This window comes from Lissotriton helveticus, chromosome 4_1 (genome assembly GCF_964261635.1).
Source record: "Lissotriton helveticus chromosome 4_1, aLisHel1.1, whole genome shotgun sequence".
In the NCBI taxonomy this organism is placed as follows: Eukaryota; Metazoa; Chordata; class Amphibia; order Caudata; family Salamandridae; genus Lissotriton; species Lissotriton helveticus.
The window spans coordinates 792,516,042-792,540,837 of record NC_136063.1 but is presented as its reverse complement, the minus strand read 5'-3'; positions in this window follow the sequence as shown (position 1 = coordinate 792,540,837).

Here is a 24,796-nt window from a genome sequence, read left to right as displayed (position 1 = left end):
TGACCACTCCAGGGCCAACTACATACTATTTATGCTGATTGACATCTCACAATGCCAATCATGTAAGGGATGGTTGTAGTAAAGTCCATCCCAGCAGATCTACTGACCACCTCTCCCTACGGCCATTTGGCTGTTCAGGACATAAACATAAAGAAAAATCTCCACCCCTTTGCGTTTATGAGCTTAGTTGACCGCGATCATAACAAATACCACAAAGGGGAAGAAAACTGCAGCTGACTAAGGTTCGCATTCAAGTTTCGCAGTAGGAAGTGTTTAAGTGGTTGTGCAAATCACATCCGGGGCTAGCCGCACAGAAGCTCCACTGTCACGGCAGATACCAAGTTGCATGGGTGAAGGATGGTGCACCAAAGAAAGTCCGCAACAAATAAGGTGGTTTGGAAGAAGTTCCTTTATTATTAGAAATCGTTAAAAGGCCTCAGCCAACGCGTTTCGTCCCTAAGGGGACTTCGTCAGGGCAAAAAACAGCGAATATTTAGAAATGAACCCAGGACATGCTAATCCCAAACACCAGGTGTCCACGTTGTGGGTCGACGAAATTCTCAATCTAATATAAATCGCAATGTAAGCGTGGTCAAAAAAGAGGGTGAATTTCTCTTCAAAAATGATCTTCAAAACGACAGAGGTTCAAAGGGAACCTCTGACGTTTTGAAGATCGGTATTCCGAACCTAGTACATTCCCTTATTATGGGGAGAATATTACTCAAGCGGTGAAAAGGATTGACACATGCCCTATCACTTGCTGTTTCTTGCATAATTGCAGTTCCTGTACCCGGCTGTTCCGTGCGGGTGTTACTATTTTCAATACCTATCCAGTCCAGGCGTAACATCTATTCCATCAACCAGGGATTGGTTTATTTATATTTATGCCCCTGATCTACTTATCTTCCACCCTGTTGACACGAGGACCGAGTTCCCAGACTATCATTTCCCGCACATTATAGACAGATTGAGCTGCTGTTACATGAGTGACCATTCACCCTCTTTTTTGACCACGCTTACATTGCGATTTATATTAGATTGAGAATTTCGTCGACCCACAACGTGGACACCTGGTGTTTGGGATTATTATGGGCTGGGTTCATTTCTAAATATTCACTGTTTTTTGCCCTGACGAAGTCCCCTTAGGGACCAAAACGCGTTGGCTGAGGCCTTTTAACGATTTCTAATAATAAAGGAACTTCTTCCAAATTACCATATTTGTTACGGACTTTCTTTGGTGCACCATCCTTCACCCATGCAAATACCATAAAGGGACCTGCAGAGCTGATCAAAGTTGCAATTTTTTTTAAAAAAACATAAACTGTGCGCCAGTCTCTCACTATTACATTTATTACACTCCTAAGAGCTGTGCCCCATAACACACCATCCGCACCTCTGAGGTCACCAGGCACAACATGGATCAAACAAAGAAAACGCCCTCCCAACCACATACCGTCCATAATGCCCATACAGACAAATGCAAAAAGAACAATTGATGGACAGAATGCTGAACAATGTCAAACATTCACCCCAGTACAGAGACCTGGGCCTAAATCCATTGTTTTTTTCATTCCCCTGTCAGTCCAGGGTGGCATGGTGTGCAAAAGGGGGTGATTGATTGAATTATTCCACATTCTGTCCATCATCTGTCTTTTGCTTTCTTGCCCACGTAGGCAGGCGGTATACACCCGTTACGACGCAACTTTTACTCCGCACTACCATTACAACGCGGGCATTACAACGCATGACATTACAACGCATTGCGCTGGGGGGCGCTCTAGGATAAGAGGTAAGTTTAATTTACTATCCAACACCTTCCCTAGGGTCCACGGGGACTGGAGTTAGAATAGTAAATTATACTTACCACTATCCAGCACCCCAAAGCGCTATGCGTTGTAACGGTATTCGTTGTAAATACCGCGTTGTAATGGTATGCGGAGTAAAAGTATGCGTTGTAACGTCATACATCCAACATTTTATTTTCTCCTATGTGGGCAAGTTTTGCAGCCTGTAGATTAATCTTGCACCGATCTAATGGTTGTGCGCCAGGTGGCTATCTAGTCTTGTCGTGCCTGGAATCAGCCTGGTAGGTAAGCCACTAGGGAAACACACTTATACAAACCAATACACAATTAGCAATGTGAGTTTAGCACCAATATCACTAGCAGCTTTTCAAGGTAATTATATATATGTCAGAAGAGCAAATCTTGATGTCATTCTAAAAAGTCATCCTGTGTGCAACTTTTGCACTACTGCCAACGCTATATATTAGAGGACGTGTTTTTGTGTTTCAAGTAAATAGTTTTCTTAAGAACTTCTCTTAGTAAAACGTAAGGCCTTGGAATGATATTGGTAAACACTAGATCTTGCTACAAATCATACAGTGTACCACACTGTCTCCTCACTGCTACGGGATCAAACTAGCTCTCCTTCAATCCAATAAATACTGTGCCATGCTCACAATACAGAGTCAGGGAGTTGGACCAAAGGAATCTTCTGGGTGCATCACCAATGTTCAATTCATCCTCATTCACCTAACATAGCACCTTATCAGAGAACTACTGACATTCTTTCAAGATGTGATAAACACAAAACTGTCTGCCATTTCCACTATTAATTTTCCCTAGCCAAAAACCATTACCGGTGTGGTCCTTTGTCCTACCACATCAACATCTTCTCCCTGGTTGAAGAGTCTGTAATATATAAGATCATGAGCGCCATAAAATACACTGCCCTTCTAATAAAACCTGTAACACAAATGTCATGAAACTATGTCAGCCCACCCTTAAACTCATTACAAAACGCTAGAATGAACACAAAGACATCCATCCAACAGGAGGTAAAAAATAACATAATAACTTTACAGATGAAGTAACTCACTGTTGTCCCTGACACGCTAAGGAAAGCAAACAATTCTCACCAATGAGGTCAAAGAGTTTTAGACAATTTAAATCTCTGAAATGTGCGCCTGTGTTGTATTTACTGATTAAACACTGGTTGATTTTTCCTTACTTTGATTTGGGAAAAAAGGGAGAAAGTCATCTAATTAGGAGACTATGTGAACTAGGAGCTAAACATATGAGTAATAATTCACAGAAATAGAGCATGGCGCTAGGGATGGAAAGTTTGTTGATTATGTATGCCCCCCACAATAGACCCTATTGGAGGAATGCTGTTGAAGGAGGTGCAATGTTAAGTCACCATAAATCTCCACTGTCTTTGCCCAGAGATATTCCAATTCCAAGGGGGCCAGGGGGACAAGAGTAAGGGAACTTTCGTTCCTCCCTCCTAGGTTGAGCTGGTGCGGAAAAGCTTTAAGGCCCTCTCTTACCACTTGCCCTAAAACCTTCTCTCTCACCTCCTGTAAGATGAGCAGCGGTGATGGGCACCTTATAAGTGTTTAGCCATGAAACAGTTAATGTTGTTGCACCAAGGATATTGTGCTGGATAACTAAATACTTATAAGGTCCCAAAAGCGAGATCTATTGGCTATGCCAATGCTTGTTATTTTTTTTTGAGCCAAGTTGCATTGCAGCAGGTCTGAAAGTTAAAAAAAATATTTATGACACCAACGCTGACTATCCTACGGCTTTTCCCCACACCTATGCTGCGCTCTTTCAGGGTAAAGAGTGAGCAAGCCTGAGGGTGCAAAAAGTGGAGGGCTGGGGGGGACCAAAGCTCACAGGTTTCTCCGACCCTTGCACAAGTGTTTTTTAATTTTTTTTAAATCGAATCGGGGTGTTGTAGTTTTCTTATTCCTAATATAAGTCCAGGACTGTGAGTCCCAGAATGCAAAGGAAAATCAGGCCTGGATGAGCTAGAGAACTGGGAAGCTGGAGCACTTTCCAAGTCTTTCCCTCATCCTTTCTCGCTCATGATCTATGCCCTCAACTCAGGGTGACTACAGAGCATAGTGAACAGAAACGGTGCCTGAAGGGTGCAGGGAATGGATAGTCAGGGAGGGGGTATGAAGACGAAGGGGATGGGGATAAGAGCTTAGAACATTATGTGCCTTTGACGTCAGCCATGAATTTACACTGATTACACGTATGGGCTTTAACAGGAAAAGAAATCCCGAGTTGCCTTGCTTTTCTTTGTTTCCTGACATGCCACTGGGGGGTGGGGGAGGGCACCAGTAGTCAACCTCCAGAATACCAAGATAGGAGTCCCCACCCCAAGAATATGCTTTTGGGGACTTCAGGGGGTTAAGCTAAGCCTCCACAAAAAATCAAGCATTGGCGTCTCTGCGGTGGTGCCTCCGTCTTAATGACGATTTGAACCCTTGAACTATGTAACTAACTAGCTTCTCTGGGGATCATTTCTAGGTATGAGAGGCGGACTTGTACTTCATGACCATTGTATTCTTGGCCTCTCTAAGTATCACCTCTGAGAGCCGTCTGTCACAATAAACCGCACAATGTGGAAAGTCAGGAAAATGGTCAGGCAATTTAGTCGATATTTCTTAAGTAATTTTGCCCGGCGTTAAACGCCTCTAATACCATACGAAGTTTATAGAATAAAGAGGCAGGCGCTGGAGACAGGAAGACAGGAAACAAGTTTTATTCCGACGGAGCAGAACACATCAGATCGGACAACAAGGTATCGTCTCGAGGTGCTCTCTAACAGCCTCTCTGAGACCTGGCCTTTTATACACTGGTTTACGACATGTGACCGCCCTTTATTACAATAAAGACATTGTGAAGTAATGGAAAAATGACATCCCCGGTACCCCCCCAGTTCCGGCTCATTCCAACACGTGGCTACAGTAGAGGTCCTCACCCCCCATACAATAGGAGGGGGCTATCACGCAGCTGAGTGTTCCGCCGATTCCTTTGGAATGTGTGCGCCTGATCGAATCTCAGGGGATGGGGAGGTCGTGATCAATAGTAGCTCCTTTGAAGAGGGGCGAGTGCATACAGTAGTGGGCAATAAACTGTATCCTCAGGCTTAAGGGATGACCAGCGGTCCGTGCAGACAATCGGGCTCAGAGGAAGGGGTCATCAAAGGAGGGGTATTCATGGAAGGAAGGATCGGTGTGGACAATCGAGCGTAGAAGGGTTTATCAAAAGAGGGGTATTCATGGAAGGAAGGATCGGTGTGGACAATCGAGCGTAGAAGGGTTTATCAAAAGAGGGGTATTCATGGAAGGAAAGGAGGTGTTTGTCAGGCGCGGGGTGTGATTCCCGGAGACAGAGTCATGCGGAAGAGGAGGGTTCATGACTCGTGCATGTGAGCGCGGGGGAAGCCAGGGTGCATGGGGGATGCTTGCAGGGTCAGGGAAGTGCGTTGATGATCGATCGTGAACAGGGAGACCATGGTACCTAAAATGGCTGTCGTGTATGTTCATACGTGAGTCTGAGGAATGGGCAAGATGGCGCAGATGATGTTCAGTTCACGAACTAAAATTCCACAGTCCTCCCTTTTAACATGTCTCGCCAGCTTGTCAATTCGGATCTATCCCCATAAGACCACGTATTTCTATCTCATAGAGGGGACTCATGTGCTCAGTTCTAAAGTTCAAAGTCTTAGGGCACATACAGTTAGAAATGAGTGAACACAAAGGTGGCAAACATTGAATACCTAAGCAACACCCACACAATATCACGACTGGTATCAATATAAATGTAAACAACCTCCATCCCCAGTCCTTCAAAGTGTCCCAAAACCAGCTTCCAAGCGACCATCCTTCTTGCTCCTGGTGAACCTCTGAGGATAGTCTGTGGAGGTGTTCGATGGCTTTGTAGACTGAAGGCGAGTTATCTGGCACGTAGGTGCAACAGCTGGAGCCGATGATGCGGCATGCTCCTCCACGGTCGGCCAGAACCACATCTAGAACAAGGCGGTTTTGAAGAGCCACCAGGCGGACTGCCTGAAGCTCAGCCGTGTTGTTGGCGAGGATGCCAGCCGTGATGTTAATGGTTGTTTCTACTGCCTGAGTCAGGTGTCGGATAGCGCGGCTATTTGCCATTGGGCCCCACAGAGGAACAAGTCCCTTCACCGCATCCAGGAACTGTGCTCCGGTGGAGTCGGCTTGTCCAATGTCTCCGGCGCGCTTTTGCCGGTGATGGTAGGATGGGGCCACATACGTGGGGGGGAGAATGAAGGCGATGTAGCACGTACCCCTCCAACCTTTCGGGAGCCAAGTGTAAGCTTTGATGCCACAAACAAAGTACATATTCGGAGAAGCAACAAAGGAGGGGGGGTCAACTGAGACCAATGTCCTGGTGATGTGGCAGGAACTGTGACCCACCAGCTGTGTTCCCTGGCCTTCGAGGCACACGAGACCTGTGACATTGATGACAGACAAGGCCACAGTCAGAGTGGCAGCCGTTCGCTTCCGCAGGTGGGAAAAGGTGGGTCTAGCTGGATTGTGGAGCACTTGCATTTCAACTCGTTCTTTGGCAGGGATGTTCATATGGAAGGAGGAACCTGAGGTCACAGGGCAAAAGGGGGCAGACGTCCTTCCTGTTTTGTTCAGCCAGAACCCATAGTAGAAGTGTGACACTGTTTGACCAGAAGCGGCGTTGTCCTTGTGGCTTTCCTGCAAGAGGATCAACCAGGCGAGGCAGGAGCCGTGAACTGAGAAAGGAGAAGGGATGAAGGGGATGGAGTGTCCAGTGGCATGCGGGAGCAACCCGCAGACCCAGCAGTTCGTGGCATTTGCAGCAAGGTTGTGCTGGTGCAGTAGTTGCACGAAGGAATTGTTCCAGAACTCCTTACGCCTTTCTCGGAGCTGAGGCGAAAGGGAGATCAGGTGATGCTCTTTCATGGTGGTTGGCTGTGCAGTGATCAGCAATATCTGACGAGCGGGTGTGCTGTCCTCCAAGATCCAGAAGAAGGTCATGAGGAGGAGGCAAAGGAGGAAGAGAATGAAGAAGGCGATTGTCTTTGATTTGTGCAAATTGTCAGCCTTTGGGTTCCTGTAGTGGGTATTTCCGATTGCGTCCATCATCTTCTTATCTGGCGCTTCCATCATCTTCTTATCTGGCGCTTCCATCATCTTCAAGGTGCTCGGTAGTGGGCAGAACCACAGACTTTGTTTAGCTTCTCTCCGGGTAACCCTTGGTTGTTTTAGGCCACAGTTCTGAGATTTTAACTTAGTCCGTGGTCTACTTAGCCGAAGCTCCCTCCTTTTCGACGCAGGAAATACCCTTCCCGGGATGGCACAGTGGGATCAGGGAATTTTGCAAGTTCGAGTGCCTCGGTATCAGGATAGCAGTTCAGTGATGGCCGGTCTTTGTTCAGGAGCTCTTCTTGGGTGTCGACGTTCTCTGTCGTGGCCAGGGCCGAGGAGACCTTCTTGCAGTGATGTACGTGCAGCCAGTGCCTTCTCCCCTCTACTCGAAGAGCCGTCCGAGTGGTGATCAGTACTTGCCAGGGGCCCGTCCACCGGGGTTCCAGACTCTTTGCTCGTTGAAAATTCCGGACTAAAACGTAATCTCCCGGTTGGATATCGTGACCGGGACCCCTGGAAGCATCGGGGATGGCCTGCTGCACCTGTTGATGAATGACAGACAACGTTTTAGTTAGATTGTATAAATAATCTGACAGCAGGACGTCGGGGACGTCGTGAATGGATGTTGGTTTGGGGGCAGTCCAGAGGTTCATTGGTCGCCCAAACACAACCTCGTAGGGGGTCAAGTGGTGCTTAGTGGGAGTGGAGCGCATCGATAGCAATGCCAGTGGGAGGGCATCTGGCCACTTAAGTCCTGTGGTGGCCACTATTTTTGACAGTTTCAGTTTCAGTGTAGCATTGTGTCGCTCAACTAGGCCAGCAGATTGGGGGTGGAAGACCGCATGGAACCTCTGTTTTACCCCCAGCCCCTTCAAGATTAGTTGGATAACTTCAGCTATGAAGTGGGGGCCATTGTCGCTCCATAAAATTCAACAAAGGCCGTAGCGAGGGAAAAACTTTTTCAGTAGTACTTTGGCAGTAGTCATGGCAGTGTTATCACGGGTTGGATAGGCTTCCACCCATTTGCTGAAGGCACATACAATGACTAATACGTACTTCAAGCCTTGGCATCTCTCCAGCTGGATGTAATCCATCTGGAGGATCTCAAAGGGGTGGTCGGGGATCCCAAACCCTCCCCGGGGTACCACAGTTCCTTTCCCGGGGTTGTGTTGTAGGCAGATAAGACACTATTGGACCAGGCGTTTGGCTGAGTCGGGGATCTTGTTGTTGTGCCAGACTTTGGAAATGAGTTCAATCATGGGGGCAGAACCTATGTGTGCAGGGGAGTGTGCCATAGTCAGTATGGGAATCAAGTATGAGTCAGGCAGCAACCATTTGTTTGTGTCTTTTGTCCACCAGCAGCCTTCATCGTCCTTTAGACCCACCCGTGCCCACTCAGTCAGTTCATGAGGTGTGCTGGCCGACTGGATGTTCCTAATCGTTTCCCTAGCGTCAGTCCATTTTTCTGCTTGTGACCTGGTCACATACATGCGTGTCGTCGTCCTATTCTCAGCTGTGGTTCGGGCAGTGATGTCGGCCAGTGCGTTTCCCTGTCCAACTAAGTCTGTCACCTTCTTGTGTGCCTGGCATTTGATCACTGCTAATCGTTTGGGGAGGAGAACTGCTTCAATCATGGCCGGAGACTAGATCTCCGTGAAGGATGGGCGTGCCGTGGGACGTCAGGAATCCCCTCTCCCTCCACAAGAGCCCAAAATGATGAACCACCCCGAAGGCATACTGGCATGTGGTTCCTGCTGCTATGATACATGCTCGGGTGAGGGCAATTAGCTCTGCTGCCTGTGCGGATCGTTGCGTGATGCGGGCTGTTTCAACTACTGTTCGGGCTGTCGTCACCGCATAGGCAGCTGAAGTGGTGCCGTCTGGGAGTTTGATACAAGAGCCGTCTACCCATAGTTCTCCATCAGGGTCTGTAAAAGCAATGTCTCGAAGGTCAATTCTACTCCTGGTCTGTTCGTCCATAAGGGTCACACAGTCGTGTATAGGGGGCACATCGGGGTCATTTTCAGGCAAGGGCAACAGTGTAGCAGGGTTCAAAGTTGTGCATCGCTTCAGAGTGATGTGGGGTGCAAGTAGTGTCAATTCGTACCCCGTCAGTCGTGCACTAGTTAGGTGTTGGGTCTTGGTCTGGTTCAAAAGGGTGTCAACTGCGTGGGGTACCAACACCGTGAGGGAGTTCGAAAGTACAATTCCCTCACTCTGACGGATAGAGACAGCAGCGGCGGCTACTGCTCGAAGGCAGGCAGGTAAAGCTCTGGCGACCGGGTCAAGAGTGGCAGAGAAGTAGGCACAAGGGCGTTGTTTGGAACTGATGGGCTGAGTTAGAACAGACAATGCGCATCCCTCCCTTTCGTGAGTGAAGAGGGAGAAGGGCTTGGAGTAATCTGGTGTTCCTAGGACGGGTGCCGAGCAAAGGGCATCCCGCAACTCCTTAAAGGATGCTTGGCATTCGGGGGTCCAAGGGAGTGGGAAGGGAACATCTTTGGTCAACAGGGAAAGTAGGGGCTTTATAATGAGACTGAAATTTGGTAACCAATGTCGGCAAAAAGAGGTAAGGCCCACCAATGAACGGACTTGCTTCTGTGTTTTTGGGATGGGGGTGTCTAGGATGGTTTGGATTCGGTCGGGCGTAAGTTTCCTCCCTTCTTTGGACAGGAGATGGCCTAGGTATGTCACTTGAGGCTGGCAGAACTGCAGTTTCTTTTTGGAGACTTTGTGGCCATTCTCCGCAAGAAAGTGCAAGAGTTGGATAGTGGCCGTGATTGCAAGTGGAGTGGTGTCGGCCGCCAAAAGGATATCATCGACATATTGGATCAACACCACTCCATCGGGCAGCTGGACGGCGTCCAGCTGTCTTTTGAGGGCCTGGCTGTAAATGCTGGGACTTTCAGTGTAGCCCTGGGGAGCTCTACAAAATCGGTACGAACGGTTTTTTAAGGTGAAGCCGAAGAGATAACGGCTGTCTGGATGGATGGGGATAGAGAAAAATGCATTCTTGAGATCAATAACGGTGAAGGTGGTGGCAGTGGACGGGATGAGGGTCAGAATGGTGGTGATGTCTGAGACTACGGGGTACTGTGGTACCACCACTTTGTTGACTTCTCGCAGGTCGATGATGAAGCGGTACGCTTTCTCATCTCCCTCACCTTGCTTCTTAACAATGGGTAGGATAGGGCTGTTGCAGACATTACTAACCACTTCCTCTACCACTCCTGCATCTACCAGGGACTGAATAATCGCTACCAATGCCTTCTCGCCTTCGGGCGATATCCGGTACTGTGGGAGTTTCGGGAGTATTGCGTCTGGTCGAACAGTTATGTGCACAGGGTCGATCATCATTCGTCCTACATCCGAGTCATTTCTGGCCCATAGCTACAGGGGTAGGGTGTCGAGCAAGGATGGATCAGCATCAGTTATAGAGTACATATGTTGTGCGGGGCGGGATCTGGACATGCTCGGATTGTCGTACAGGATGACTCGGACTCCATCTGGGGAACACCTAATAGTAGCTCGGAAATGTTTTAGTAAATCAATACCCATAATGGCGTCAGGGGAGTTGGAGGAGAGCAGAAATGTTGTGTCAGTGGGGTTGTTTCCTAGGTCAAAGGAGATAGGTACAGACAGGGGATTAGTGGAGGGCGTTCCATCGAAACCTATCGATGTAATGTGTGAGCCAGACAAGGGTGCCCTAGGAATAAGTCGCTTTGATAATACACTACGTGTCGCTCCAGTGTCTACCAAGAATGGAGACTTTGTACCCAGGACCTTAGCGGTGACGTAAGGACCTTGCTGGTCAACACAGAGCTCGACTGGATCCCTCCCTTGCCCCTGGCAGTCCTATGCGAAGTCGGGAGTGTTCTCACTGTCAGATAGTTGATACTGGTTCTGTCGGGGACGGTCAAATGTGTTCGATCTTCCTGGTCTGTCGCTGTAGGTGTCGTTTGTGTACCCCCGCCCCTGCCCTCTAGTCCTGCGGCCATTCGTCATGTCCCTCGTCTCTTTATTTTTAATTAGTTCCAGAAGAGCCGGACATTGAGACTTCCAATGCCCGAATCCTCTGCAAAATGCACACTGATTATCTTCTATGTCCCTACGTCCAGAGTAGGGAGTGGATGTGCGGTCCTTTGGGGGTGGATTTCTAGGGGCAATCGATTGGTAGCTCCCCCTGTGTAGTTCTTTCCCGACTACCACCCCTTGTATCTGGGCTATCATCACCCTTTCTTTCAAATCTTTCTTCTTTCTCTCGGTTGCCCTATCATTCTCATTCTTTTGGTGTTCGTAGTACTGAGCCATTTGGAGGATAGCGGCGGGTTTGGAGGCCCCCCAACTACTCTCGCTCGTTTGTAACTTTTCAGAAACCTCTCGTGACAGACCCTTTACGTAGTTTTGCACAAATAGGTGTTGTCCGGTTGCGGTGGTCATGTCTTGGCCACTGTAGTCAGAGAACACCGTTTCAAATCGGGAGAAGTATTCTGATACGTCTTCCTGGGGTTTCTGACGGCAAGCCGTGACTATTGACCAATCTACCTTCTTCTCTGGGATCAAGGTTTTCAGCTTCTGAACTATTTTGTCCGGAAGTTCCAGTATGTCTTTTATCGGTTTCCTTCCGGGCTCTCGTCGTCTATCTAGCTCACTGAGTTGATTCCTGGTATGTCCGAACAGATCTGTGTGTTCAGCTTTCCGGATTTGCTTCCACACGTCAGCCGGCAGGCATAACCCGAAAAACAAATCAATGTCTGCTAGAGTCATTATCGTTGAGCCCAAGGCTGTGCCTAATTCGGTGTAAAATGCTGTCGGGTTTTTCCTTAAATCAGGCAGGGTTTGCCTAAAGGTTAAGATATCCTGTCGATCCCATGGTTGGTAAACCCAATTGTACACAACCCTTCCTTTTGCATCTGCGTGGTTGATATCGTCGTTTGTTCCCTGACCTCTTGGGGGAACCCAGTAGGGGGCGGCTTCTCTGATAGGCATCATAGTGTTGGCTACTTCTAATGGGGATTCAGCCGTTTCAGGGACTGTGATCTTAACTTCTGGTTTTTGTTCCGCGAGGTGGCGGAAGACTTCAAGCGTTTGCATGAAGAGGTCCGTCACATCGCGTTCGGTCCCATCTCCAACATCGACCTTTCTATATAGAGCCGTCAGCTTAGCAGAACCCTTAGTTTGATACCTATCCTCATATGCGTTCAGGGTGTGGTAGCTGAACCGTAAAATGAAATGCCGTCTGTGGCTACCGGCATGTGAATTGTGCATATCCATCGTATATTCCTCGCTCTCTTTCCGTTCTACCAGTGTCTTTGCTATCTTGTCAATCCCATCCCGCTCGTCTTTGCGCAACCTGTTTGGTCTGGCCGTTAGCTGCTTGCTAGTCTCGAGTTCATCTGATGTTGTTACCAAGGTGGCTGGTGCGAAGGCCGTAAGAGCCGGGGCACTAGCGCCAGAGTCACCCTCGCCCGCACTCAGAACTGGTAGGTGCTGTGCCAGAGGCTGGCAGGGGGCATAAGGAGGGGGCATGTAGATAATCGGAGGACCTAGCAGTAACTCGTCATTTGCCCGTTGTTTGGAGGGCATCTCCGGGTAGAGCGTAGAGGGGGTCCTAACAGGGCATTGGCCTGTCGACCCTGATTCTTGCGTTTGTCTAACTTCCTCTCTCCTTCTTATTTCTTCGTCTAGTTCCTTAGCGGCCAGGTGGGCTGCCTTTCGTAACTCTTTCCCTATTCTTGCTTCTTCTCTTTTCCTTCGTTGCTCTGCTTCTTTGCGCCACATGCCGATACTATCGAGCATGGTGGGTGTTGCCTTATTTATTCTAACAGCTGCTTCTAGCGCTTTTATTTTATGATCATCAAAGGAACCTATCAGTGGCCACTGACTTTCAGGATCCTTTTCGTATATTTATGCCATAACTTAATATAAGCAATAGCGACTACCTATCTTTCACTATTTGCAAAGACTAGACAGAATATTGCTATTCTACGTTGTTTGCAAACAGAGAACCTCGAAAGAACTATACTTCAAACAATCTATGTTCGGACAATCAATCAGTGGGGAGAAAAATAGGTACGGCAGATTACAATGGGGGACAAAAGTCCGCGTTACCTACCCTTCACTATCCGCAAAGGGAGATAGAATATTCCTATTCCTCCCCGTTTGCAGGCAGCGAATATCTCAAAGAGCGACAAAGCAAATACTAGTATTTCAAACAATCAATCAATTCGCAATTCGTCGTGTGTCACGACCTTACCCGGACCGCATGGACAGTTTCTTGTCTTCCGCTTCCAGCGCCCGATCGTCCTCTAGTCTCTGCTGCTACCGCGGCACTCCTGATGGTTCCCAGTCAGGACCGTAGATCACTCGGGAGAGGTCTGCTTGGAACCAGTGAAGTTCGGATGATCGGCTGTCAGACGAGGGTCTATCGGACAGGAGCTCTCCCGATCGTTGCAGTCATTCACTCTGTCGTCGGGACCTCTCCCACTGGATCCACGTGTCGCTGATGGGCCCCACACTTGGGACGCCAATTGTGGAAAGTCAGGAAAATGGTCAGGCAATTTAGTCGATATTTCTTAAGTAATTTTGCCCGGCGTTAAACGCCTCTAATACCATACGAAGTTTATAAAATAAAGAGGCAGGCGCTGGAGACAGGAAGACAGGAAACAAGTTTTATTCCGACGGAGCAGAACACATCAGATCGGACAACAAGGTATCGTCTCGAGGTGCTCTCTAACAGCCTCTCTGAGACCTGGCCTTTTATACACTGGTTTACGACATGTGACCGCCCTTTATTACAATAAAGACATTGTGAAGTAATGGAAAAATGACATCCCCGGTACCCCCCCAGTTCCGGCTCATTCCAACACGTGGCTACAGTAGAGGTCCTCACCCCCCATACAATAGGAGGGGGCTATCACGCAGCTGAGTGTTCCGCCGATTCCTTTGGAATGTGTGCGCCTGATCGAATCTCAGGGGGTGGGGAGGTCGTGATCAATAGTAGCTCCTTTGAAGAGGGGCGAGTGCATACAGTAGTGGGCAATAAACTGTATCCTCAGGCTTAAGGGATGACCAGCGGTCCGTGCAGACAATCGGGCTCAGAGGAAGGGGTCATCAAAGGAGGGGTATTCATGGAAGGAAGGATCGGTGTGGACAATCGAGCGTAGAAGGGTTTATCAAAAGAGGGGTATTCATGGAAGGAAGGATCGGTGTGGACAATCGAGCGTAGAAGGGTTTATCAAAAGAGGGGTATTCATGGAAGGAAAGGAGGTGTTGGTCAGGCGCGGGGTGTGATTCCCGGAGACAGAGTCATGGGGAAGAGGAGGGTTCATGACTCGTGCATGTGAGCGCGGGGGCAGCCAGGGTGCATGGGGGATGCTTGCAGGGTCAGGGAAGTGCGTTGATGATCGATCGTGAACAGGGAGACCATGGTACCTAAAATGGCTGTCGTGTATGTTCATACGTGAGTCTGAGGAATGGGCAAGATGGCGCAGATGATGTTCAGTTCACAAACTATCTTTGAATGGGTACAAAACAAGTTTTAGAAAAACTGGCAGGAGAAGACATTTATACATCTCAATTCCGTCCCCACTCCTAAGTAGGTGGGGGATAAGTTCATCGGTCACAGTCAGAAGTCACGACTGATGGAGTATGTAGGAGGGCATTTCTACTGAATTCGTAAACCTATTTGGACACATTCGTGACGTGCATGGAGAGAAATCGGACTCCCATCGACAGTGTATTCTATCAAACTCGAAATTGAGTCCTTAAACCCAAGAACTGACAATCTTACATTTCCCTTCGGGGTCGGTTAACTCTTGCAAGCAGGGGGGTTATCATCATGGGGGGGCGGAGGTTAAACATGCTTTTCTTGGGGAGCGACGGTTAATCAAGGTCATCAATTACGCTTAGGGGATAGCTGATATGGAGCTGGGGTCAATCGGGAGAAGCGAGGACGCTTTGGACAGGGAGCTGGGGTCAATCGGGAGGAGCGAGGACGCTTTGGACAGGGAGCTGGGGTCAATCGGGCGAGCAGGAGGACGCTTTGGACATCCGCACTTAAGTGCAGAGGGGTGAGGCAATCTGGGCATTGGGGATTGCATTCCTAACGAACTGAAAAACAGAAGACCATTGACGTTATACTCCCCCTATAAAAAGTCAGATTTAGGGGACATCAGTCGTCTTACCTGTCCTTTCTTTCATTACCAACTCGGGTTCTATCGTTTTGCAGAAAGGAGAGGTAGTAATATGGCAAGTTACAATCGTTTTAGTTCCTGTCAATTTTGCCGAACACCTTTGTGTTCGAAGAGACCCAATTAGGTTTGTGCCGGTGGGGCACAACGTTACCACACAAGGGAGGAGGGAACAGGGAGACCCTCAGAGAGAGAGAGAGTCGTCCGCACTCTAAACGAACCATTCGGTACACGTATGACATGGAGAGAGAGAGAGAGAGAGAGAGAGAGAGAGAGAGAGAGAGAGACGTGTACAATAATAGGCCATTTAGTGCGCACATAACACAGAACAGCAGGGGTCAAGTAATACGGAAACACAGGTAGAGGGACGACGTAGATCCATACATTACGTACACACAAACTCAGGCGGGGGAGACAGTACATGTATTATATACAAAAATCCAAGACAGAACATAGAACAGTTACAGGTATTATATACAAAAATCCAAGACAAAACATAGAACAGTTATTGGCCAAAAATGATCTCTTCCTGTATGCTGCGCCTCCTTAGCATCCTAAGCTCTTTTTACCCTTTTCTTCTCTTTCATCGTCGGCTGTCTTCACTGGTGGCTCTGGTTGCACACACTTACGCCTTTGGCAATTGGTCAAGAACTAACCTGGTCGGGCTAATGCTCACGGTGGCATTTTCGAATCATTTTCCAGGCTGAGGCAACAGTGGGTGTCAGTTGGGAGAATAATGGGGCAGCTTTGAGTTTCATGTCTATGAGGGTGCGAAAAGGAGGTAGTAGATTTTAAACACTGGCAACATTCCTAGTCCTCCAAGCGGAGGGTACTTGGGTAAACCTCACCTCGGAATATTCCTTAAACTTTCCCTATTTAGTTAAACGTAGGAATTTATTCATTAGTGCACGCGTGCCGAGCGAAGTCATACTTTGTAGTTTCCGCTTCAGGCTGTCCTCCCAAGCGCTAAGTTCAGGGAGAGAAACAGTCATGGTTCGCTCGTCGTGTGTAGGTACCATAATCAAACCCCTTTTTCCCATCTCTTTGTCCGCTAGATCACCATTTTCTTTTTCGTACTTTAATTGATGTTCCGATGTGACCTGCAGAAAGAGGGAAAAAGAAGGGGGGCGGGGACAGCATTTTAAAGACACATCAGCGCGCATAAACTCGAAAAGGCTTTTACCTACTACCTACTCGGGCTATCTCCACTGGATGCAGTCCCTGCCAACTCGGCGTTTAAGCCCAGGTGGACCATTTGGTGTGGGAGAGATGATTATCGGAAGCCTGTGGATAGCATAAGTCGCCCAAGTGTGGTATTACGGATCGTGCGCAGGGGGGGGGGTCAGAACAAAGGGCAGTCGGTGCAACGTGGGGGGGCGAGCTCGTGCTCTCCTTTGAGGAAAAGTGATAACCTACAGTGGTACGGGGTCGTTGTCGTTCGTACTAGGGGGGTCAGGTGGCACTCCTTCGGGGCGACTTAGGGGCATTTTAAAACAACTTTCCGGATACAGGTAGCATATAAAGTATAGGCTAAATACCAGGATCTTTAGCGGTTGCTTTAGGCTTGTACAAAAATGAAAAACACATACAACAAAAACCTGGACCGTTCATATTTGCAATATTTCTGCGTACTATACTTTTTAACCCTTACTAGTCGACTTGAGCCATTTCATCTGTAATCTAGTTATATCGGAATTTTATTCGAAACTTACCAATTTACGCATGACAACTACGTTTGCTTTTTTTTTTTCCAAAAATCTTTAATACAAATGTCGGTGCATAAATACAGGCCTACAACCCCGTGGGCCGGCCACGGAGCAGGCTGGAACTGTACATGTGGGGATACTTATTAGTGGAAAACCTAATGGAGTCGGTGGTCGCTTATTTCATAATTTTTAAAAGTGCGACAAGTGTAATAAAATCATATCGAAACTTCAGTGTGAGCGAGTATCATAAGTGTTGAAATTCGAATTTTTCAATAATCATGATGCGCCAAAACTTAACTACAATTCATTATCCGAATATTCAATCAGTACCCATCTCATATCAATTCATTGTCCGAACACATAATCAGTACCCATCCCATATCAATTCATTGTCCGAACTGACAGTACACATCCCATATCAATTCATTGTTCGAACATATAATCAGTACACATCCTATATCAATCCATGTGTTTTTTTTTTTTTTTAAACTGCATACATATCTCACGACATCAAGGCTGAGCAATCGGGGTACAACAAGGAGTTGAAAGTTTAATTTGTACCGGCGCCATTTTGGGTGCAGCCAGGCAGATCCAGGCATAGTCAAAATGTCCACCAACTCGTGGTTGGCCCAGAGCCTCTTTCGGCAGTCCAAAAGTTCCGTTAAAGGGCAACAGAAAGGATCGGCGGTATGAACCATCAGTCAAAGGGGGAGTGAGGCAACAATTTTTTATACCGGGTCATACTGGATTTTCACCGGAACTGATCCGAACTGCAGTCTGCAGGATTTTAGTCATTCGAACTGAGGCTGGCGTCAGTATGGGAGCGCCGACGTCTCGCGGCAATATTTTCATCGTTCCGAGGGTAGTCATGGCAGTCATTCCCCATCGGGGGTGTCTGCGGGGGTCGGGGGCCCCGGTGGCTTTTATAGAATCTTCAAAGTCGAGGAGAACACTTCTGATTGTGGGACTCATTTCTTAATCTACAAGCAACCGGGCCATCTCTTCACGCCGGGCCCGCTCCTGCAGGGTCGACCGCCATTTTACGAGTGGCCGAACCCTCGTCGGGTGAGTGGAGCGTTGGGGGTGCCGCTGGGGGCCTCCACCTGGGGAGGTGGGAGAGGCTTGTTCGCGCCGCCTCTCCCTCCCAGCGCACCCCACGTCGTTCTTCTCGGCGCTAATATCCATGATGGCCGGAGCAGGCGATGAGAGGGGGGGGGGGGGTCGGAGGCATAGGCAAGACATCCCCCCCCCCGGTGGCCTGCAAGGTGCCGCTTCAGGGCAGCACGTGGAGCTTCTACCAAGCCGTGGCTGGACCAGGAGATGCGACGGGGGGGTCGGTGGCATGAGCAAGACATCCCCCCCCGTGTTGTCGCAGCCATTATTGAAGAAAGAAGAGGGGACGCCCGGATCCCGTCGGCCTCGGCTCCTCTTCTGGCCCACCTTATGCGATGACCTCCAGCCGACGGCTGGCAGCAGGACCCGCCCTACACGTGCCGAAGATCTCGTCTTCCGGATGGGCGTAGCCGCGGACCTGTTGCACTTCGGGAGTTTCCAGAATGGGGGTAGGTATCTGCTGACTTGTATCTATCTCATGTTACCGTTATTGGGGCGTGGCAGGCGGTGGGACAGACATGTTTGGAGCAGTGAGGGGTGGCGAAGAGGCTGGTTGCCTCGTGGCCGTTGCGATGTCAAGCTTGGCTTCTTTCATCATTTTCATGTTTCCTATTACGGGCTTATTTCTAACATTTCTTATTTCTAGCGAAGTCAAAAACTCATCAGTGGCCTACTGATTTTGCTTTCTTATTTCTTTCTTCCCTTTTCTTTTTTCTAGCATGTTTCATGCTAAAGTTTCTGTTATCAGGATACGGTGATTACTTCGTTATTGTTGCATATGTCCTTTTTATTAGGGGTGCCCTCTGGTCGAGCCAGATGACCTACCTCTAATAAATGGTCCGGGTGGAACTAGTTTACCAATCAGTGGGGAGTAGATAGGTATGACAGATTACAACGGGGGACAAAGGTCAGCATTACCTACCCTTCACTACTTGCAAAGATTAGACAGAATATTCCTTTTCTACGTTATTTGCAAACAGAGAATACCTCAAAAGAACTATTCCTCAAACAAGAAATGTCCAGACAATCAATCAATCAGTGGGGAAAAAACCAGGCATGACGGATTACAACGGGGACAAAAGTCTGCATTACCTATCCTTCACTATCTGCAAAAGGGGGCAGAATATTTCTATTCTTCCCTGTTTGTAGACAGGGAATATCTCAAAGAGCAATAATCGATAAAAATCGATAACAAACAATCAGTGGGGAGAAAGATAGGCATGACGGATTACAATGGGGGACAAACGTCTGCATTACCTATCCTTTACTATTTGCAAAGAGAGAGGAACGTTCCTATTCATCGCTGTTTGCAAATAGAAAATGTCTCAAAGAGAACCAATACGTCAAGTACAATCAATCAATCAATCAGATGGATAAAGCCATCCTACCAATCGGACGTAAAGACGTCCTACTTAACCTTACCCGGACCGGACCGTGTGGGCAGTTCTTCACCTTCCCTTTTCCAGCGCCCGATCGTTCTCTTTCTCCATGTTTTTACCGCGGCATTCCTGTGGGATTCCAGTCAGGACAGTAGGTCACTTGAGAGAGGTCCATTCGGAATCGGTGAAGTTCATTCAATCGGCAGCCGGACGAGGGCCCTCTCAAGGCAGGTATACTCCAATCATTTTAGATGTTCACCCCATCGTCTGGACCTCTCTTACCGGACCTTATGTCGCTGATGGGCCCCGCGTTGGGACGCCAATTGTGGAAAAGTCAGCCCATAACGCACCTGATGCCCAGGCTGCTGGCGCAGGACGCCTCTTCGTTCCCATCTTGAACAATTACCAAATAAAGAGACGGGCGCTGGGAGCAGGAAAACAAGAACAGAGTTTTATTTCTCATGAGGAGAGCCTGTCATTTCGGACACCCGCATAGTGTCTTCAGGAGGTGCTCTCACAAGTTTCTCTGAGGCTTCGTCTTTTATACACATGTTTATGATGCACAAACATTCCTTATTGCAATAAAGACGCTTTGAAGTAGGAAAAAGCATGCTTGGAATCCCAGCTTCAGGCCTATTCCCAAACCAGTCGCTCAGACGTCATCCTCCCCTCCTGAATGTAACAAGAGATTGTGATCTCTCAGCCGGACATTCCTACAGGACACGAGGGCAGGAGGGGATGATCAGATCAAAGGTTGGGCAGGCGATAAGATCGGGCACTTCGGTTGGTGTATCACGGTTTTGTTATGCAGGGCAGGAAAAAGGAGGGGTGTACATCCACGAGGCTTGGTCTTAGGACTTGGGACCGGGTCGAAAGGCCAAGTGCAGCTGGGGGGGGGGGCTCGTCAGCTGAGGGGAAGGGTGTTCTTGGGGGGGAAATGGGGGGGGGGTGTGGGTCGAGCAGGAGGGTTACTTCTAGAGCAGGGTCACGCAGAGGGAGAGGGTTTTAGGGCCGATGCATGAGCAGTGCGCCCGGGGAGGGGTGCCGGGGGTTTAACAAACGGGCAGAGAGGCCATGGTGCCTAAAATGGCTGTCGTGTACGTGTGTGCATGGGTCTATGCTGGCGGGATAACACAGTCAGTGTTTAGCGATATCCGTTCTGCTTACAACAAGGGGTACAGTGAACACAAATGAACGCCGCTTATGTGCATATACATTGCATTTAAAAGCTTTAAGGCCCTCTCTTACCACTTGCCCTAAAACCTTCTCTCTCACCTCCTGTAAGATGAGCAGCGGTGATGGGCACCTTATAAGTGTTTAGCCATGAAACAGTTAATGTTGTTGCACCAAGGATATTGTGCTGGATAACTAAATACTTATAAGGTTCCAAAAGCGAGATCTATTGGCTATGCCAATGCTTGTTATTTTTTTTGGAGCCAAGTTGCATTGCAGCAGGTCTGAAAGTTAAAAAAAAATATTTATGACACCAACGCTGACTATCCTACGGCTTTTCCCCACACCTATGCTGCGCTCTTTCAGGGTAAAGAGTGAGCAAGCCTGAGGGTGCAAAAAGTGGAGGGCTGGGGGGGACCAAAGCTCACAGGTTTCTCCGACCCTTGCACAAGTGTTTTTTAATTATTTTAAATCAAATCGGGGTGTTGTAGTTTTCTTATTCCTAATATAAGTCCAGGACTGCGAGTCCCAGAATGCAAAGGAAAATCAGGCCTGGATGAGCTAGAGAACTGGGAAGCTGGAGCACTTTCCAAGTCTTTCCCTCATCCTTTCTCGCTCATGATCTATGCCCTCAACTCAGGGTGACTACAGAGCATAGTGAACAGAAACGGTGCCTGAAGGGTGCAGGGAATGGATAGTCAGGGAGGGGGTATGAAGACGAAGGGGATGGGGATAAGAGCTTAGAACATTATGTGCCTTTGACGTCAGCCATGAATTTACACTGATTACACGTATGGGCTTTAACAGGAAAAGAAATCCCGAGTTGCCTTGCTTTTCTTTGTTTCCTGACATGCCACTGGGGGGTGGGGGAGGGCACCAGTAGTCAACCTCCAGAATACCAAGATAGGAGTCCCCACCCCAAGAATATGCTTTTGGGGATTTCAGGGGGTTAATCTAAGCCTCCACAAAAAATCAAGCATTGGCGTCTCTGCGGTGGTGCCTCCGTCTTAATGACGATTTGAACCCTTGAACTATGTAACTAACTAGCTTCTCTGGGGATCATTTCTAGGTATGAGAGGCGGACTTGTACTTCATGACCATTGTATTCTTGGCCTCTCTAAGTATCACCTCTGAGAGCCGTCTGTCACAATAAACCGCACAAAGGCCAGACAATTATTTGCTCAATTGAAACGAGCGAGAGCACGTTTCAGGTATTTATGACATGAAACAATACGAGGGCCGGCCAATCAGTGTGCCTAAAGAAATCATTCAAAACAAGGCACTACAAGATGCTACACTGGCGTTCTAGTGATGCCATAGTCATAAAAAACGTCAGATGGGACCGTGCTCGGCATTGCTGTATATTTCGAGCAAGCGTTCAAGAGCAGGGTAAGTTTGGCGCCTGTGGAACCAAAATACAAACCAAGCATTAAAGCGTTTTACATGAGAAGCACAAGCACATCTTCTACACCTAAGTCTATCTTTCTGCGTCCAGTGCATGGGGGAGGTCAATCTCTGCGTGGAGTCACCTTCCTGTGATTCTGGGCAAATCACTTAAACCCCAGTGCCACAAAAACTGAAAAACATGCCCTGAAGTGTAAAACATCCACCACAGATGTAAAGCGCTTTAATACTCTCGGGCTAAGTGCGCGCTATGAGGTATTGCCTACGAGTTAACAGGTGCGAGACAGCTTTCTCCTGGGGGTCAATAAAACTCTCCCAAAATGAAGACGGATTGAGCACTTGTGATCACGAAACTGATTAGTGCAGCAATTAAAGCGTTTGATTAAACAAGCGGTCGTATGGTGTCACCTGTAGAACACCCCTCCCCTTGAAAAAGGGAGGGGCTGGCAGACGCGGGTGGACAGCCACCCTGGCAATGGGAACACTGAGTGTCTGTGTACGTGTGCTACGGATGAGGGATGTGGGCATGTTGGGACAGGCGGGGGAGGGGGGTCCAGTCCTGTGCTCTGCCCCTCCATTGGCCCCATCCTGGATAAAACAGAGCAGGGGGATGGACCTCACCCCCTGTCTGCGGAGGATCACAGCGCCAAAGCGCGCCAGACCTCTGGCGGCCTGCCCTGTACCTGAACGTGGGGAGAGTAAAGCACGTGCACAGTCCTGCATTATTCTTGGCCTGGGTCTGTTCTACGCTTTTCTACAGCAATATTCTAAAATCCAATCGCGGGTTAACCTCTCACTCTAGGGCTGCACGCACACATGTCCCTTTCGACATTCTGTGTGTTTTAATATCAGCCCTAATTTTGTTGCCTGGGGGTATATTTGGAGCAGAGGTAAAGTTCTGTGAGGAGACGGTGAGCTGCAGTTGGGGTGTACCGGGGGTGTAGCCACCCGAGTGAAAAAAGCACGGATCCAGCTGGTCTGATTTCCTGGCACGCAGATGAGGGCACACACGACCAGAAGTAGGTTTATGGTCGGACGACGTATGGCTGGGCTGTCCGGTGGAGTGTGTACAGGGTCCAGTGTGACCTGTCTGCAGTGCCAGAGTGTGATTTGTGCACAGCATCCTGGCAGGTCTGCGTGCAGCATCCGGTCTCACAAAAACAGACATTCCAGGCTTCCTGACAAGCAAACTGCGCATTTTATCTGAATAAAAATTTTTTACATCAAGAATTAAAGCTGAAAACACACCGTATTAGAAGCCACTTTATAAGTCTGTGGGCGTCAACCAAGGGGAAATTGACCCCTTTGTGTTCATACTTGGTGATATTCCTTTTTTTGGGGGGGGGAGGAGAACAAGTGAATCAACAGCTAAGAAGCTTCTGTCAGTCGGCTGCCGGGATGCAACAACCCATAGTACCTTACTGAAAATGTGGATATATGTCTCTGTACAAATGCGTCGTGGGATGTGCTGCTGGGGGTACAACGGTTGTGAAAGCGACGCGGCCGTGAAAGTGAAAGGCCACGCTAACTAAAAATATGGAGCCTGCACCTGTTTCCCTTGCGGGAGCGAGCAGGGGCACCATCTGTTTGCAAGATAATTACAAACAGATATCGCCAAAGCTCGCTCCCGCAAGGGAATCGCCAAACGTGCATGCCTTACCATTGAAAGCAATGCAAAGCGTCCATGTTTTTGAGCAAAAAAGCAAATCGATTCCAAGAAGTCCCCACCAATGCAACGCATACGCGCTGCATAGGCGAGACCGAAAAAATGCTAAAACTTACAAATATTTTTCTTCTACGCAAAGCCAGAATGCAGATAACATTGAAGTAAGCACTGTTGCAGGTATAATTTCTTTGAATGTTGCGTCGAGAACCGCTCCTTTGATAAATCCTTGTGTGGTCAACACTTCTTTTTCTGTGAAGTCAAAAGTTCTTAATGGGGATAAGACATTAACCCACTCTGAACAGGACAGACCATTATTTCAACATAATCCTGTAGTTGAAGCGACACATGTCCATTCTTCATGGATAAATGCTATTAAGGATGATACTTTTATTTTGACCGTTTTTCAATTCTTGGTAGATACTTTTTGCCTAGTATTATGGCTGCCTTGGAGCCTTGTCTGAATGTTTTTATGCTAGGCATTCATCTGTTGAAGCTTGATATTTCCAAATACCCAGATTCATTAAAGGTACCTCTGGCCATCTCTCAAAAACAAAACAACATTGGTTACATATACAAGTTAGGGACTGCCATCTACTTTACGTTTGTCAGACATGTTTTCTAGGTGAGCCTTTCTAGTAAAAAGGTTTCTGGTGAATGCATGGCAATTAATTTTAAAAATGCTTTTCTTGGGTCATCTCTTTATAAGACAATAGAAGCGTGGGTGCTTTTCTGGAAACAAGATTATGTTTGTCCCTTTAGGTTACGTTTATAAGCCTCATCTGATGCCAATATTGATTACCCACCTTATCGCTAATACATCTGCTTGTGATCCTGTTCAAATTTTTTGGTACCAACTCATAATTATCTCACCCGTCTGGAGTCTTTAATCTTCGTCTAACAATGCCTGATTCTCTTGTTTAGGTGATATTAATGAACATTGCTGTGAACTGACTTCTGCAGTTCACATTTTTACATTCTTGTAATATTGTAAAGTCCTCTGACAATATTATTCCATTTTCTAAAAGGAATTAAAAAAAACTATCCTGGAATTTTACAGAAATCTTATTAAAACTATCTAATCATTGTTAGCTTGTTTTTGTAAAACGTTTTGATATTATTCTACGTTAGGAGACTTGGGTCCTGATTTAGGTCTTGGCATATCAGGTCCTGCTGTTGCTTTTTGACAGATTTCCCACACGCCGACTTGG